The sequence below is a fragment of the Ambystoma mexicanum genome, chromosome 6q (assembly GCF_040938575.1).
Source record: "Ambystoma mexicanum isolate Mex_15411 chromosome 6q, UKY_AmexF1_1, whole genome shotgun sequence".
Classification (NCBI taxonomy): Eukaryota; Metazoa; Chordata; class Amphibia; order Caudata; family Ambystomatidae; genus Ambystoma; species Ambystoma mexicanum.
Window position 1 is genome coordinate 736,087,985 of NC_090937.1, and position 14,943 is coordinate 736,102,927.

Sequence of the window (14,943 nt, forward strand, 5' to 3'; positions counted from 1 at the left end):
ATAGGGTGAGGTCACGGTGCACGTACATTAAATCTAGGGTGCCATATGTCCGGGATTAGGGCCCAGTGCAGAGAAATATGCACGTAAAACAAAGAAGTTATATATAGTAGATATTTTGGGCTAGGTGGAAGAGCTTGGCTGCAGTGGTTAATAGCACATGTGCAGCAAAAGCTCTATCTGCAGGCTTTCTTTCTGTTTGTTTCTATTTCTATAGAACACCAATGCCCACTCATGGGGTAAGTGCAAAAAGGGCCTTTCCTTTTAATGTTCCTTCCTATTAGTAGTGGTGGAGCATAATTGTTGCTTTGAGGTTTTATATTGTCTTTTAATACACATGATGGTGAACACATTTATACTATTGTATATAGATAGGAAGAGGTGGTAGGAGTAAATAGGAGTCCACAGTTCGGCCATGTTCTTGTAGGCCACAGTTGGTAAAAACATTCGCCTAGCCAGCCCATATTAAAAGGCTGCAGGCTTCATTTCTCCTGTGTTTTATTTGTTGAGAACTGTGCAGTGAAGGCCAGGATAACACGTGATGCTAAATTAATGTTGTATGGGTAAGATTTTCTTAGGAAGATTATCATCCAGCTGGAGCCTTTTTCATGCAATATTTTGAAGGCCACTGCGCTAGGCACCTGGAAACACAAGCAAGATTAGGAGGCCAAAATGAATCAAATACAGTAAATTCACTTTCCAGCGCAGTGATGTTGGGTTTTTTCACATAAAAGTTGGCACAATGCAAGGGAAAAGATGGGGAGGACTGGCAGGGGCTGTGGGGCCTGGGACAGGGAGCCAATCATGAGGACAGGACTGCAGTACTCCTGGCCCCACTCGCCTTGCGTTATATTCAAACAGAGTACAGTTAGCATTTGTATCTGTAGTTATTTTGTATGTGAACTGTGCCAGCCAATCTGGCCAGCTTAATGATGTTGCTAAGAGCTGTTGGGTGGTGAGATTATAACATCATAAAGGGGCTATAGAGGGCTGTGTTCCAGGAAATATGGTGTCCAATACAAATACCCCAATCTATGGATTAATATAGGGGACTAGTAATGTTCCACCAATCCCTTTTTTGACCTGCCCCAAAATGTAATTAATGTGTTTTGTGTTAATTCTGGGGTTTAAGTTTATAAAAGTTGCACCCAAAGGAGGCAGGGTTGAGAACCTTTTCAAATAGTTCAGCTTGCTGGGCTGTTTGAATTTCTGTCTCCCAGCTGTGGGGCAGTTAATACATTTGTGTTTTTCATGCACAGTGTCTTCTCTTTTGTGTAATATTTCTGTACCCTTTTTTGGAATATTTATGGAAAGTAGTGCCCCGTTACAGTAGCATGTCTGGTAGTTTTCTCTGGAGCAATGTTAGAAACATCGGCAGCACGGGGGACTTGGCAGCTTTTCGATCTGTCTTCTGTTTCCATGTTGCTATCTTCCAGCCATTCCTCAAGTGCGCGACTTCCCGTGCGGCTGAGGGACACTGAGGCATCAGCAATGGAGTAGGAGTGATCAGCGTGTGCAGTGGCATTCAACATTGTGATGCTGGTAGCTGGTATGGAGTGTGGCTCCAGACACAGAAATTCGACATGTGAAGCAGTGAGGTCATCTTACTGAAAATGTCCATTGCGTGGTGAAAATGATGGAGGATGGTGCAGTTAACAGCATGAATACAAATGGAAGAGGAAGGTTTATTGAGGGACCCTGCACATGGAATAATAGAAGGTAAGGGATTGTTGGGCTGGTATTGCCCATATTTTGCTCAATCGCAGGTGTCAGAAGACAAACAAAGATGATGTTGGTGTGCTAATACTGCACAAGGATGCCACTTCATTGGCAAAACCTTATGATCCTGCCAATGTATTCCATTGGCAGGATCTGATTTTCGTTGCAGTAATAAGGTAGCCTTGCAGGAACCACCAGACTCTTGTACCATTTGCGAGCATGATATTTTAATACCCTGCCTTGCACTGCAGAACATGTTAATTTATTACCAATGGATTTCTTTTTACATTTAGAGATTTAATATACCATTGCTAGAAGAATAAAAAAGAAACATTTAGATTGGTTTCTAATGGTTTGCCATCACATAAGTAGAACACAACAGTTGTTGGTACCCAACTAGCTGCTAATAAAACTTATTTAAGAAGAAGTCGAATCTGGAGGAATATAGATTCCTGGTGGCATTGCATCATGCTGTGGAGGCTTAAGGATTACAGAATGGCAACTGTACCTTGCAGGAAACGGACTGTGTTCATTACTGACGTGGGGATGGTCATTTAAATGCTTTGGGTTATAGGAATTTCTAGGTGGCATTGTGTGCTTTGCTTCCTTGGGCATCCTGCTAGCTTCTGTTGCCTGGTAGCTTACTGAGCTGAAGCATGACCCAGTAAGGCAAGTGATTTGATGGTATCCTGCACCGGTGCCCTTACCCCTAGAAAAGACCTAGTCACCTTGAGGAATCTCCTGGACCAATGAGCCGCCTTCTATCTCAATGACCAATACTGGCCAATGGGATCATGCCAGGCATGCTACTGAACAGACCATTTCTCTGAGATGTTTGAGCAGCACGTAATGCAATTGTCAGCTATTGGTGCAACTTTCAGATATATAATGGGAGTACACTGGTTTATGATGGCTGCCCCCTGGCATCTAATCAATGGATCCTGATGGTATGTTTTTCCTGGGGCAGAAATGTTGATGTGCTAACTCCAGGGACATGTTCACTAAAACATCTTTAGAAACAATAAACTAGACTGTAAATGTACCTGCAATTACAGGCATATGTACATTTGAAATTACTAAACGTGTAACAACACTTGGATTTTAAAACTAAGTGTACAAATATCACACTGTTGATAGGTATTTCCGAACACTGATGGCATGTTGCTCGCGATGCTTGAGTGATATCATGACTGCTGCTGGTGTCTGGAATGCGGAGAGAGGGAGATGCTGCTGAGTGTTGTATGTATGCAAAATGGCGGCGTGCTGGCTGAGCTGAGACGAGCCAGTGGGTCAGTCTTTGTGAAGAGTTGTATCTCCTTCTCCTGTCCTTACCTGCAGCTAAGAGGAATTCAACAATGCAGCTTTCATAGCCCGGTACCACTAGCACCTCCCACTTGTGGAGGATGTCCTGAGAAGTGTCATCCCTTGATTGTTGGAGTCGAGTAGCTCTGTTTGGATGGGTGCGTTTCCTGGTGAGTGGGATCAGTACATTTCTGATTAATCTCTTACTATGCTCCATTTCTTGCATTTTCATGTTTTCTTACTTAGTAGTGAGATGTGTTGTGACTGGTTCTGGTGTGAGTGTTCTATGCATGTCAGATGGTAAACAGCCTGATGGCCGAGGGGGGCATGTTCCGGTAGAGCTTTCCCCATGAAACGTCTTACCTGCCCATCCTGTTCTTACCTGCAACAAAGAAGAATAAACTAAAGTTATTTTCGATGCTGGAGCCAGAGATTGCCCTTGTCCTACATTCCACATAATAATGATCTTTCTGAACAAAATAGGGATGCTGAAAAATGCAAACATGGTCTGTGGAGGCATTCTGTGATAGATTGAACAGTAAACTCTGCACTGCAATGCTCTTTCTGGAAATCATGCGTAAGTGCTCTCTGACACACGTCTGCTTTAATGCCTTATGTAAGCAGTACCACCGAGACAGTAGAAAAAGCACAGATGTCCTAGAATCACTGTCCATGAGCTTCACTTTTCTGATCATCCCACAGACTAAAAGGAGAAAGCTGGAGCTAGAGAGCCATGGCAAACCTTGGCCCTAATCACATGACATACTGGGCCCAGCTGAATGGATCATTGCATTCATGCAATAATTGGGGGTTTGCAGATGCACTTTAGCTGGCCCTTAATCATATTAAAGATTGCCAGTCTGGCCATTACCTTTGTTCTTTTAATTACACAGGTCGTCATTTATTGATTTCATTATACCGGCAAAAGAAGCATTAACAAACACCATTGCGTCATGTCATACATTGTAACATGCACAGACTCCTCTGAAAAAACAGAACTTTGCATCAGAAGAAGAATGATTCCATGTGCCAATAACACCGGTTAAAACATTGATGTTGCAAAACAGTGACTTTTTTTTTTCATTGCTTGATCTAATACTGATTTCTGATACTTTGACCCTCCATCTTGATCCATTCCATGCATGTGTTATGGTGGCAGCATGCTGCCACAACTCACAATTCACCCCTTTCCCCAGACACCTCTAGACCCATGTTGCACAACGTGAAAGAAAGACGTGTGATAAACTCCAGCATAGACGGATTACACAAAAATGCAAACCCTCTCAGGCAGTCTTGTTGGTAAAATGTGTATCTCATCCAGCTTTCTGTTTGGTAGTTCTATTTCCACCCCAATGCTGGGCAGAAACCACATCAGGGGCAGTTTGGCCATAATATGCAAGACGGTGCCGACCCACTAGAATCATGCCCATCATCTAGGTGCCACGCCAGCACGGTAGAAACACCAAGCAATGCTTTAGCTGCTGCTTGTTCAGCTTAGGGAGCACTCCTGGGCTGGCTGAAACTGTCAAACGGAAAACTAGTTTCCCCATGACAGTTAAGCTCCCGACTGTGCATGTTCAATGGAATATGCAAGGCAGATGGTGTTTTCCTGCCACAACCCTTGCATGGCCCATTGTGGACGGAGGCTAGGGAACTGCTTGCTTGCATGTGAGAAGGGTGCTCCTGTGCACTGCTCCAGCTCCTGCGCCCATGTGCAGGAACTAGAAAGACCTCTTTGCTTCCTGGTGCTTGTTTGTGCTGTGTGGGAGCCAGAGAGTTTTTGTAGATGCGTTGGAGAGGGGCAGAGTCTGGACCGGAGCTGAATGCAGGTAAGAATTGATTTTTTAAAATAATATTGATAATGGAATGTGTGTGCATGCGTGAGTGTTTTATGTGTGGTTGCACATGTGAATGAGGGAATGAATCGAGTGTATGAGTGAGTGAGTGAATATTGTGTGAGGGTGTGTGTGTGTGTGTGTTTTTGCTGGCCCTGGGAGCTGTCTTTGTCGGGTGGGAGTTGGGAGGGCTGAAAGGAGACGTGGCAACAGTGGCATTTTTACAAGGCATCTATCATAGATGCCCAGTAAAAAATGATTTTGATTTTTAAAAAAAGACTATGTGTAGACTGACATTTTGGGGCAGCCAGTCTAGCCATTTCATACTGTGGGATGCAATTTTTATTTGTGCATCTAAGTGTTATCGCATGGCTAGACTTGCATTTTGGTGCAGCGTGTCTATCTTCTATTTACTATGGCATGGCATTTTTAACTGGGTATCGAGGATAAAGCAAACATGATAAGTGTTATTGCATGTCTAGACTGGCCTACATTGTTAAGCCAATTTGGACATGTTTTCCTATTGTGGAATGGCATTTTTGAAAACAAAGTCAACATGAGTATGTTCTTATGTGGAGACACAAACAAGGTGGGGTCCTGGGAGTCCCTCTCTACCGGCCAATATCCTGGGAGCGTCACAACCAGATTCTTTAGCTCACTATGCCTTTCACTGAAGAGAAATTTCCATTACATATCAGTGTTTGTACTGTCCAACGGCAGTCCAGCACCAAAATGCCAGGCAACCTCTTCTGAACAAGAGTACCAACAGCAACCCAGAAACGTGTTTTGGCCTGGTATGGCCTTGTCAGTGAGGTTGAGCTGTGCCGTTCTAAGAGCAGTGAGCAAGGGGTCCATGTCTGGATTACCCTAGTAACTTAGGGTGAGAAGCCAAAGCTACTTAATATGCACAAAAAGGGGGGTCCTGGGAGTCCCTCTCTACTGCCAATATCTCGGGAGAGTCTCAACTAGATTCTTTAGCTCACTATCCCTTTCACAGAAGAGAAATGTCCATTACTTATCAGTCTTTCTTTGTCCTGCCCAAGGGCAGTCCAGCACCGAAATGCCTGGCAATTCTCTTCTGAACAAGAGTACCAACAGCAACCCCAGACACATGTTTCAGCCTTGTCAGTGCGGTGGAGCTGTGCCTCTCTAAGAACAGTGAGCAAGGGGTCCACGTCTGGATTACCCTAGTAACTTAGGATGAGAACCCAAAGCTTCTTAATGTGCACAAACAAGGGGGGTCCTGGGAGTCTCTCTCTACAGGCCAATATCCCAGGAGAGTCTGAACTAGATCGTTTAGCTCACTATCCCTTTCATAGAAGCGAAATGTCCATTACATATCAATCTTTGTCCTGCCCAAGGGCAGTCCAGCACTGAAATGCCAGGCAATTCTCTTCTGAACAAGAGATCCAACAGCAACCTCAGACACGTTTTTCAGCCTGGTTGGACCTCGTCAGTGAGGTGGAGCTATGCCTCTCTAAGAACAGTGAGCAAGGGGTCCAAGTCTGGATTACCCTAGTAACTTTTTTACTGGCATTATACCCAAAGCAAACATAAGAATGTTCTTCTAAGGGATACTAGCATATATTGGTGCAGCCAGAATAAAAATGTATGGGCACAGCCAACGTAAACATGGATTTATACGAGCATGCATTGTGAGCAAAGGCATCATGAAAACGCGTTGGGAAATGCTCCTATGCATTGTTGGCGACTTACATCTATTGCATATTTGGATTGAAGTTACCCTTCAAAACGAATTGCAAACTGTCTTGTTTTTTACTGAATTTTATGCAGAAAGTGTGCTGTATAATTAATGCAGCATTTTAACTCAGTATTCAAAAAAACAATTTCGATTGATCCTGGCTCCTGCACTACGCTCAATCACTCTGGCATATTTGTCGGAAATATTTATGCCCCTCCAATTGAAATATTCATCATCCCCCACTGAACAACAAAGCTGATCACAAAGGACCTGTACTGCCTCTTAACCACTATAGAAAAGGAATGCTGTTCACTTTCCATGGGGTTGGAATGTGTTTCTCAGGAAGCACTTTTCACAAACACCACCCTGAAAGATGGTGGGCTGGTTCTTGGAGGATAGCTCGGGACAACATGCTCGCCTTTGAAGCAAGAGGACACGGAGCAACACAGGTTCAATCCTAGGGTCAGCGCTTAGAAAACTCTGGGTATTAAGCACGTTATAAATATCCAATCATATCATATTTGCACATAGTTTACTGGCACTGTAATCCTAAAATGTCTTATATTTCAGAATGATTTTGGCAGGTTGGCCACATTTTCATGAGGCATGGTCCCATGCAAGTACTGGAATAATGGGGGCCCAACAGCTGATGCAGTGTGGGGACCCCCGCCACCACATCTTCTGGGAGGGTGTCCCACTTGGAGTATAAAAAAAATGCAAAAGTTTTTTACAAAAATTTCTGTAACAGAAATAATGTCTTTATGAAGTCAGAGTGACTTCAAAAAGAAACTATTTCTTTTTGAAGTGATAGGGCTCCCCTCAACCCCATGACGTGGGCGTTTGTGAGTGTATGGTGAAAGGGTGCACACTTGAAAGTATAGGTGGCTGCCTGTGTAAGTATGCAGTGAAAGGGTGCACACAAATTAATGGGTGGCTGTGTGTGTGTGTGTGTGTGCAGTGAAAGGGTGCACACTTAAATGTATGGTTGGCTGCCTGGGCGTGCCTGTATCGTGAAAGGATGCATAGTTAATTGTATAGGTGGCTGGCATCTAACTTCTTTATACATTTTAATGAGAGCAGCTTTAGTGTTACAAGCAGTTAACTCTCTCCTTTAAGTCTGAAAGCACCCACTTATGGACTACTGTGAGAATGAGCGGTCTCCTGTTCGCTCTCTACCCTTCCAATTACTCCCCTGGTATACAAGTACTAAACCCACATCACAATTTCAATGGCCTAAAATTTGTGGTAGTTGAATGCAGGCACTAGCAGTGAAATGCTTTACGTTGGTAATTGCTGGTCCCTTGTAAACAACAAAACCCAGTTGCTGTGTAATATGTGTCCTGTTTTGTCCGGCAACTGCTCTGTAGGTCAGCCAAGTCGAGTCAACAAAGCCCAGAATTTCAGGGGGGGGGTAGCCCAGTCAGCTCAATGGTGTTGCGCCACTACTTGTGTTTAATGCCTTGATTTCTTATTGGTAATCTTCACTACTCCTAGTTCTATTCTTCCTCATCCCCGTACTTGTGTTTGAGGCACTCTGCCTCATATACAAGTACTGGGATGAGGTAGAGGTACATGAAGCTAATGCCTGACTTAGCTATCTGTAATCTTCATTACTCCTAGTCCCACTCTTCCTCATTCTAGTACTTACCTATGTGGCGGGGAGCCTCATAGGGAAGCACTGGGACACGGACGAGGGATGTGGAGGTAATTCTGGGCTAAGGAGCTGATTTTGGAGGTTGGGATTGGGGGTGGAAGTGAGAGGAGATATGTGTGGGTGTGGGATTGTGCGATAAACCATAATGGTCATCCATGTCGAGGCTAAGCAGGAATGATATGTGGTATTAGTGGCTAGAGAGGCATTCTGGTGCAGCCAGTCTAGTCATTCGTCAGTCTGGTATGACTTTTATTTTAATTGGGCATTTCTGATAAAGCAGTCCTGCTAAGTGTAATTACCTGGCCAGACTTTCATTTGGGTGAACCAGTCTAGTTGTTTCTTAGTGCGGAACTGTATATTTTTCTTGGCATCTGTGATATAATGATGTGATATTATATGATGAGTCATTTATAATGCGCCTGTACACAAGTGTTTCTAGGCACGACAAGACAAGGGAGGGAAGACAGAGGGAGGACAAGACAAACAATCTTATTAGGCCTTGTGTCATTCAGATCGTGCAAGTACGAGAATGAAAAGTGCAAGGGGAAAGGGAGGGGGGAGTGCAAGGGAGAGGGGAGGGGAAAACAGGGCAGTAATGCTCTAAGTAAGTGCATCCAGGGCAGCGTGGCTCTGGGAAATACAAGGATAACTAGGAACTGTAGAGTTACAGTTACAGGCCCTAAGTGTGTGGTGTGTGGTAGGTACAAAGGCAGTGCAATGGTGACTGATGAAGAAAGAGCCTGGACTCAGTGAGACTCTGAGGGTAGCCAAGCAACCAGTTGGTACAGCAGACAGGTATGTCAGATAGGTCAGCACGGGACGGAGAGAGAGAAAGCAGAGGAGAAGAGGAACGTTTTGAGCTGCTTCCCGGAACTTCAAGTGGTCCGGCTTACATTTGAGAGGGGAAGGGAAGCCATTCCAGAGGGAGTCACCTGCAGAGGAGAGGGATCTACCCCCCACTCTCTGCCTGGAAAACCGTCTAACCCTTATAGAATTGGAGGAAGCTGAGCGAAGGGCGCGAGAAGGAAGGTATTTTGGAAGAGAGTGTTGGATGTAGTGCGGGCCCCGGCTACAGAAAGCCTTGTGGACAATGCAAAGGGTTTTGAACTTGATCCTTGCAGCCACTGGGAGCCAGTGGAGAGATTTCAGCAGTGGAGAGAAATGGTCCTTGAGCTTGAGGCCAAGGGAAATTCTTGCAGTTCTGTTCTGAATTAGTTGCAAAGGGCAGAGAGTAGAGGAAGGCAGATTAAGAAAGAGGCTGATGCAGTAGTCCAGCCTAGAGAGAACCAGGGCTCTGGAGACAGTGAGCTTCTTGGGGAAAGTGAGAAAAGCAAGAGTCCCTTTGTGGAGGTGTAGCTGGTAGTGAGACTTCTTGGCGACGTCCGAGATGTGAGGAGAGAAAGAGACAGTGGAGTTGAAGGTGACACCAAGGTTTTTGCCTCGCAGGAAGGCGAAGCATGAGGGCCCATGACAGGTAGCCAGAGCCAGAGAGGGAGGGGTCCCAATGTGAAAGATCTCTGTCTTACTGGCCTTAAGGCAGAGATTGTTGGAGGCGCACCAGTCCTGAATTACAGATAGACAGTCAGGAATGAGCGAGATATGAGAGGAGGCTGAGGGGAGTCTGAAGGAAAGCTGAGTGTGATCTGCATAACACTGAAAGCTAGAGGAGAAGGTAGAGATCAGGTGGGCCAAAGAGGCCAAGTAGAGGTTAAAAAACCAGGATGAGAGGATAGAGCCCTGTGCAACACCACAGATAGAGAGAGAGGTGGCAGAGAGAAAGGGACCAAGTTGGACTGGAAAGGGCGGTCCAAGAAAAGGAGGTCAGCCACTACAGGGTCTGATCCATGATGCCCATGTTCTCACAGAGTCGATTGCTCAGGATGGCGTGGTTGACCATGTCGAAAGCAGAGGAAAGATCAAGGAGGATGAGGACAGAAGGAATGCTGAAATCACGGGTAGAGAGCAGATCTTCACGGGTGTTCAGGAGAGCAGTTTCCGTGCCTCTGGCAGTTCTGAAGCCTTACTGATGGTCATGGAGACAACCAACACATTCAGTGTGGAGAGTAAATTCGGAGATGGCCAGCTTTTTCAATTGTTTGGCCAGGAAAGGGGCGATAGGTTGCTGGGTAGGTAGCATAGGCAGACAGCTTCTGTAGGAGTGGGTGCACAAGGGAGTGCTTAAGGGGAGAGGGGAACGTTCCAGTGGCGAAAGAGTGATTACAGAAATCGGCCAAGGCTGGAGCAAGGATGTCAGTATGGTCCTTGATGGTTCTGGAGGAGCAGGGGAGCACCTGTTTGGATGACAATTTCATTGATCAGACTTGTCTAGAAACCTTGTCAGGTGTTGTGAGAGAGAAAGAGGAGAAAGGAGGAGGAGAGGGAGAGATGGCCAAAGGAGGGCCGACAGAGGAAGGGGGAGAGTAAGAGGAGATGGGGCAGGATGTCCTGAATTCTAGCAGTGAAGTGAGAGGCCAGAGCCATAGAGAGGGCCAGGGAGGTAGAGACAGGAACATGAATGGCCACTTCCTTGAAGATTTTAAAGAGTTTGGCTGTGTTGTTAGAGGGCCGCAGAGACGCAGGCTTGAATGTGTGCTCTCTTCTTGATGAGTGTTATTGCTTCAACTGGCAATTTGGTGCAACCAGTCTAGGTAGGTCTAAATGGGGCCTGGCATGCTTTACTGTAATGTTATTACGTGTCTACACCGGTCCACATTGTGCAGCCAGTTGGACATGTTTTCATTGTGGCATGGCATTTTTTATAGCAAAGCATTCATGTTCCTGTGCTCTGTTGGTGACCTGCATGTATTGGATTGGTGTTACCCTACAAGACAATAGCAAATACTGTGGCATTTTAGCTAATTCTTCTCAGAAAGTGTGTTGTATATTGCATTAATGCACATATTTATATCTTTCTCCTAGTGCATTGTGCGGCATACCCCTTCAGCAGCACATGTCTGCGTATTGCGCAAGTGTGGTAATCTAGGCCGGCCCAGAGAGTGGCGCGACCCTTGATTTGTTTCTGAGTTGGGTTGTCCCTCAGCATGGCTCGCAGGGGGCCCACAAATGTTGTGTTACGCCACTGCTTGCAAGTGCACTCCAGTCCAAAGGATGTAAGTACAATTACCACCCAGCCGGAAACTCCTTCCTTTACATTAAACTGACAGTACTGTGCACCTTACTATGTGCTTTAGGCCTGTAACTGTAGGGCCATTGTCCTGTTTCTAATGCACGTTTTGGTTCTCCCACCCTGCCTACGCTCACCTGTGTTCTCTGGTTCAGTTTGGCATGAACCCTACAATGTTGCATCTCTCCTAGCACATTGTGCTGCTTTTTTACCATTGTAAACATTTGTTTAAAATATCGACTGAAGAATTTCCATCAATGTCTTTGTTATCCAATCTCTTTCTAGTTTTACTTTTATGAACATGAGCTGAAGCTATTATATTGTTCCATCTAGTGTGAATCATGCCCTCTATTTGTACAATAAAGGTATCAGAAATAATGGGCCTCATTACGAGGCCGGAAGTAAGGGGTTAACAGCACCGGTAAGGATGCCGGTGCTGTTAACCCCCTACCGCTGCATTCCGTGGTTTTACCAGCCGCCCTTAGCAGGAGCCGCTAAGGGACCAGGGAGCTAATAACTGGCCATCAATTTGCGGGCCCGTTATTAGCTCCTTCCCCATTCCCATTGAGCCCTATGGGTGCTCGAATGGGAATGGGGAATGGTTTTCAGAATGGGGATTTAGCGGGTCCTCCAAGGTTGGAATGACCCGGTAAGTCCCCATTCCGACTACCCAGACACGACTTTGGAGGCAGCCATGGTGCTAATAGCACCATGGCTGCCTCCAAAGTCGTATTTACCCCCAATGTCTTCATCCAGTGCATTCTGTCACTGTTAAACCAGACCTAATTCAGTAATATTATACATTTTGTAAAAGAGTAAGTGGCGGACACAAAATGTATGTAGGAGGGTGTCCATCCAGCAGCCGCTGGTCACAACACTCTACATTTATGTTTGTCATTCCCACAATAATTCAACCACAAATAGTAATCAAGTGGCTCAGGAAACTTAATTTTACACTTAAATGTGCATCAAAAAGAAAAATTGGCTTCGAGATGTCAACTTTACTTGCGGTGCCTAATCGTTGTACGCCCTCTGACTGAATCCCTTATTTACTGTCTCAGTGTCTGGCTGCCTCTACCTTTCAGTTTTTTAATGTGACTTCTCTTTCCCTGAATTTTCCTAATGTCATTTTGAGGGCTAAGCATCAGTCTAGCGCTATCTTCCTCCCTCTAGCAGTCTGAACCTGGTGCAGGTAAAAACAGGTTCGTTCTTGCCCTGTGTCACCCTCAAAAAACGTGCCACACTGAGTTTCCCACTAATCTCCCCAAGTCCTGTTCTCCTCCTCAACCTATGTTTAAAATTTAAGGGCCTGATTTACAAACATGTTTTCAATGGGACTTTCCAATGTTAAACCATTTTTGTAAATTAGGCTATAAATCTGTTTTTTTCCCATATTTCTCAAAGAGAGTTTATTTGAGAAATTACATTGTCTGACAAAGACATGCATTTTGGAAGCATTCTGTTTCTATTAGAGGCAAAGAAAGTTAATACATTTTAACATATTTTAAAGAAAAGCTGACATCCATTGTCAGTTGCAATTCGCAGAGCGTTTTCCTGTGGGATTGGGTCATTATGAAACGCCCCTGTGAATCAGGCCCAATCAGGTGTTTGTGTTTGTGTATGCACTTCCTCCCTGTGTGCAGAGTAATGTAGAATTAGGGAGACAAATGTGCTACATCATCATATGCATTCTACAGGGAGGTAGAATGCATGTAAACAGGTGCCATGTCTATTTTTTTTCCATTGTCTAATCGAATGTTGAGATGAACATGAACAAACAAAACAAATGTGATTCATTTTCTTTTTTTTTAAGGTAACATTTCGTATCCTGCGGGCCTAATTGGAACAGAACGTTTTCCAATGGGGTTTTGTCATTATGAAATGTTGCTATGAATAAGGCCCTTTGTATCTCATTTCAAAGGTGGCAACTTTGCAGAAGTTTTCACCTAATGTGATTGCATTTTCGGGACAGCGCTCTGTCAAGTTACAGTAGCAGGCAGTCTGCAAGGCACGTGCAAGTTCATGGAAAGCCATATGGTACAACGACATGGCAAATATGAAGGAATAAGAGACGTTCCGCATGGAAGCCAGTAAATCAACCCAAAACAAACGTTGTTTTCACACTATACGTCACAGGTGCAGGAATTATTCAAATGTAACGTGCAACTAGAGATATAAAAAGTGGCATTCATATTTAAAGGACTTTTGTTTGGAAACGTGGTACGAAACTAAATGACTAATAAATAAAAAGACAGCAAAAAAAACATACGCACCTGCCATGTGCCCTTTGACACTTAAATATCAGGGATTATTATTACACTGTTCAAATGGATCACATAAATCAAGCTTGGAACAATGAAAGACGGAAGAATGTCAGCAGGTTGCATTGAGCTCTCTGCAGCAGGTTCACTATCCCACTGAGCTAAAATTGGAGGAGGAAGGAGAGGAGGATCAACATTCAAAGGCAGCATAAAGAAGTGAAGCCAAACACGTATTTAAGAAGCAACATTTTGAAAGCTTATCTTCCATAGAAGGTACCTCTGACCAGAACCCCTATTTTTATTCTGGTGGATGTTCTTTATGCTCCATGATTTCTCTTATCTTAGAAGCCTTTGAGAGAGGAGTGGGTTAGATGTTCCATAGAAGCCCATGCTTCATGTTAACTGCCCAGGAGAGGAAGGAATCTGCAAACATATGCTATAGATAACTTCTGGGGGTGAAACATATGCTCAGGTATTCAGAAAATACCAGGACAACTTAGGCTCTGCCCATTTTCCTTCCCAGGTGTTGACTAACACACATCTGAAGTTTTCAATGTAAAAATTATGAAATTAGAAAAAGATATCAGAGCACAGAAAACGTCTAACTCCATCCGCAAAGAGTCCAAGACCAACCCACGAACATTCTTTGAATTCCGCCCAATATGCAATTGAAGGACTAACCAAAATAACAAATGCCCTCAAGGCCTTGGCAGAACATTCTGACCCCTGTCTCAAGGAGTTTCATGCGACTCTTGCCAACACTCTGAGAGGACACTGTAAGGCCTCATCTATAGGTGGATAAACCCTCACATCCTTCAACAGGAGCTCTATTGAAAAAACCCATATCATCTCTCCATCCAAGAAAACTGTCACGCAATGTCCAATACACGTTCAAACGAAAACACTGGAAAATAATCACAGCCACCCAACTGGCATAATACAGCCAAGAAACCAATCTCTTCATTGGTAATCAATCAATCTGGCTACCGACCACCCAAAAGCACAGAAACAAATCTCCTATGTATACTAAAGAAAAACTCAAAGCTTTGGATATAAACTCCCCACTTGCCTCGGACTCCTCGATTTTTCACCAACATAGGGTACGGCCAACCACCAGCAACCAATACAAAGACTAAAATCCAACGGAGACACAGAGTAGATGGCTCTAAAATGGCTGTCAAAGTACCTAAAGTACTGCTTCACCAAAGGAATGATTGGAGAATTTAAATCCCCACCCTTGACCATTAAATAGGGGGCACTTCAACGATCCATCTTTTCAGCCCTGGCTGAATTCATCCCCAACCTTTCTGATGATTCTCAAATACCACTGAACATGGACCAACAAAGAC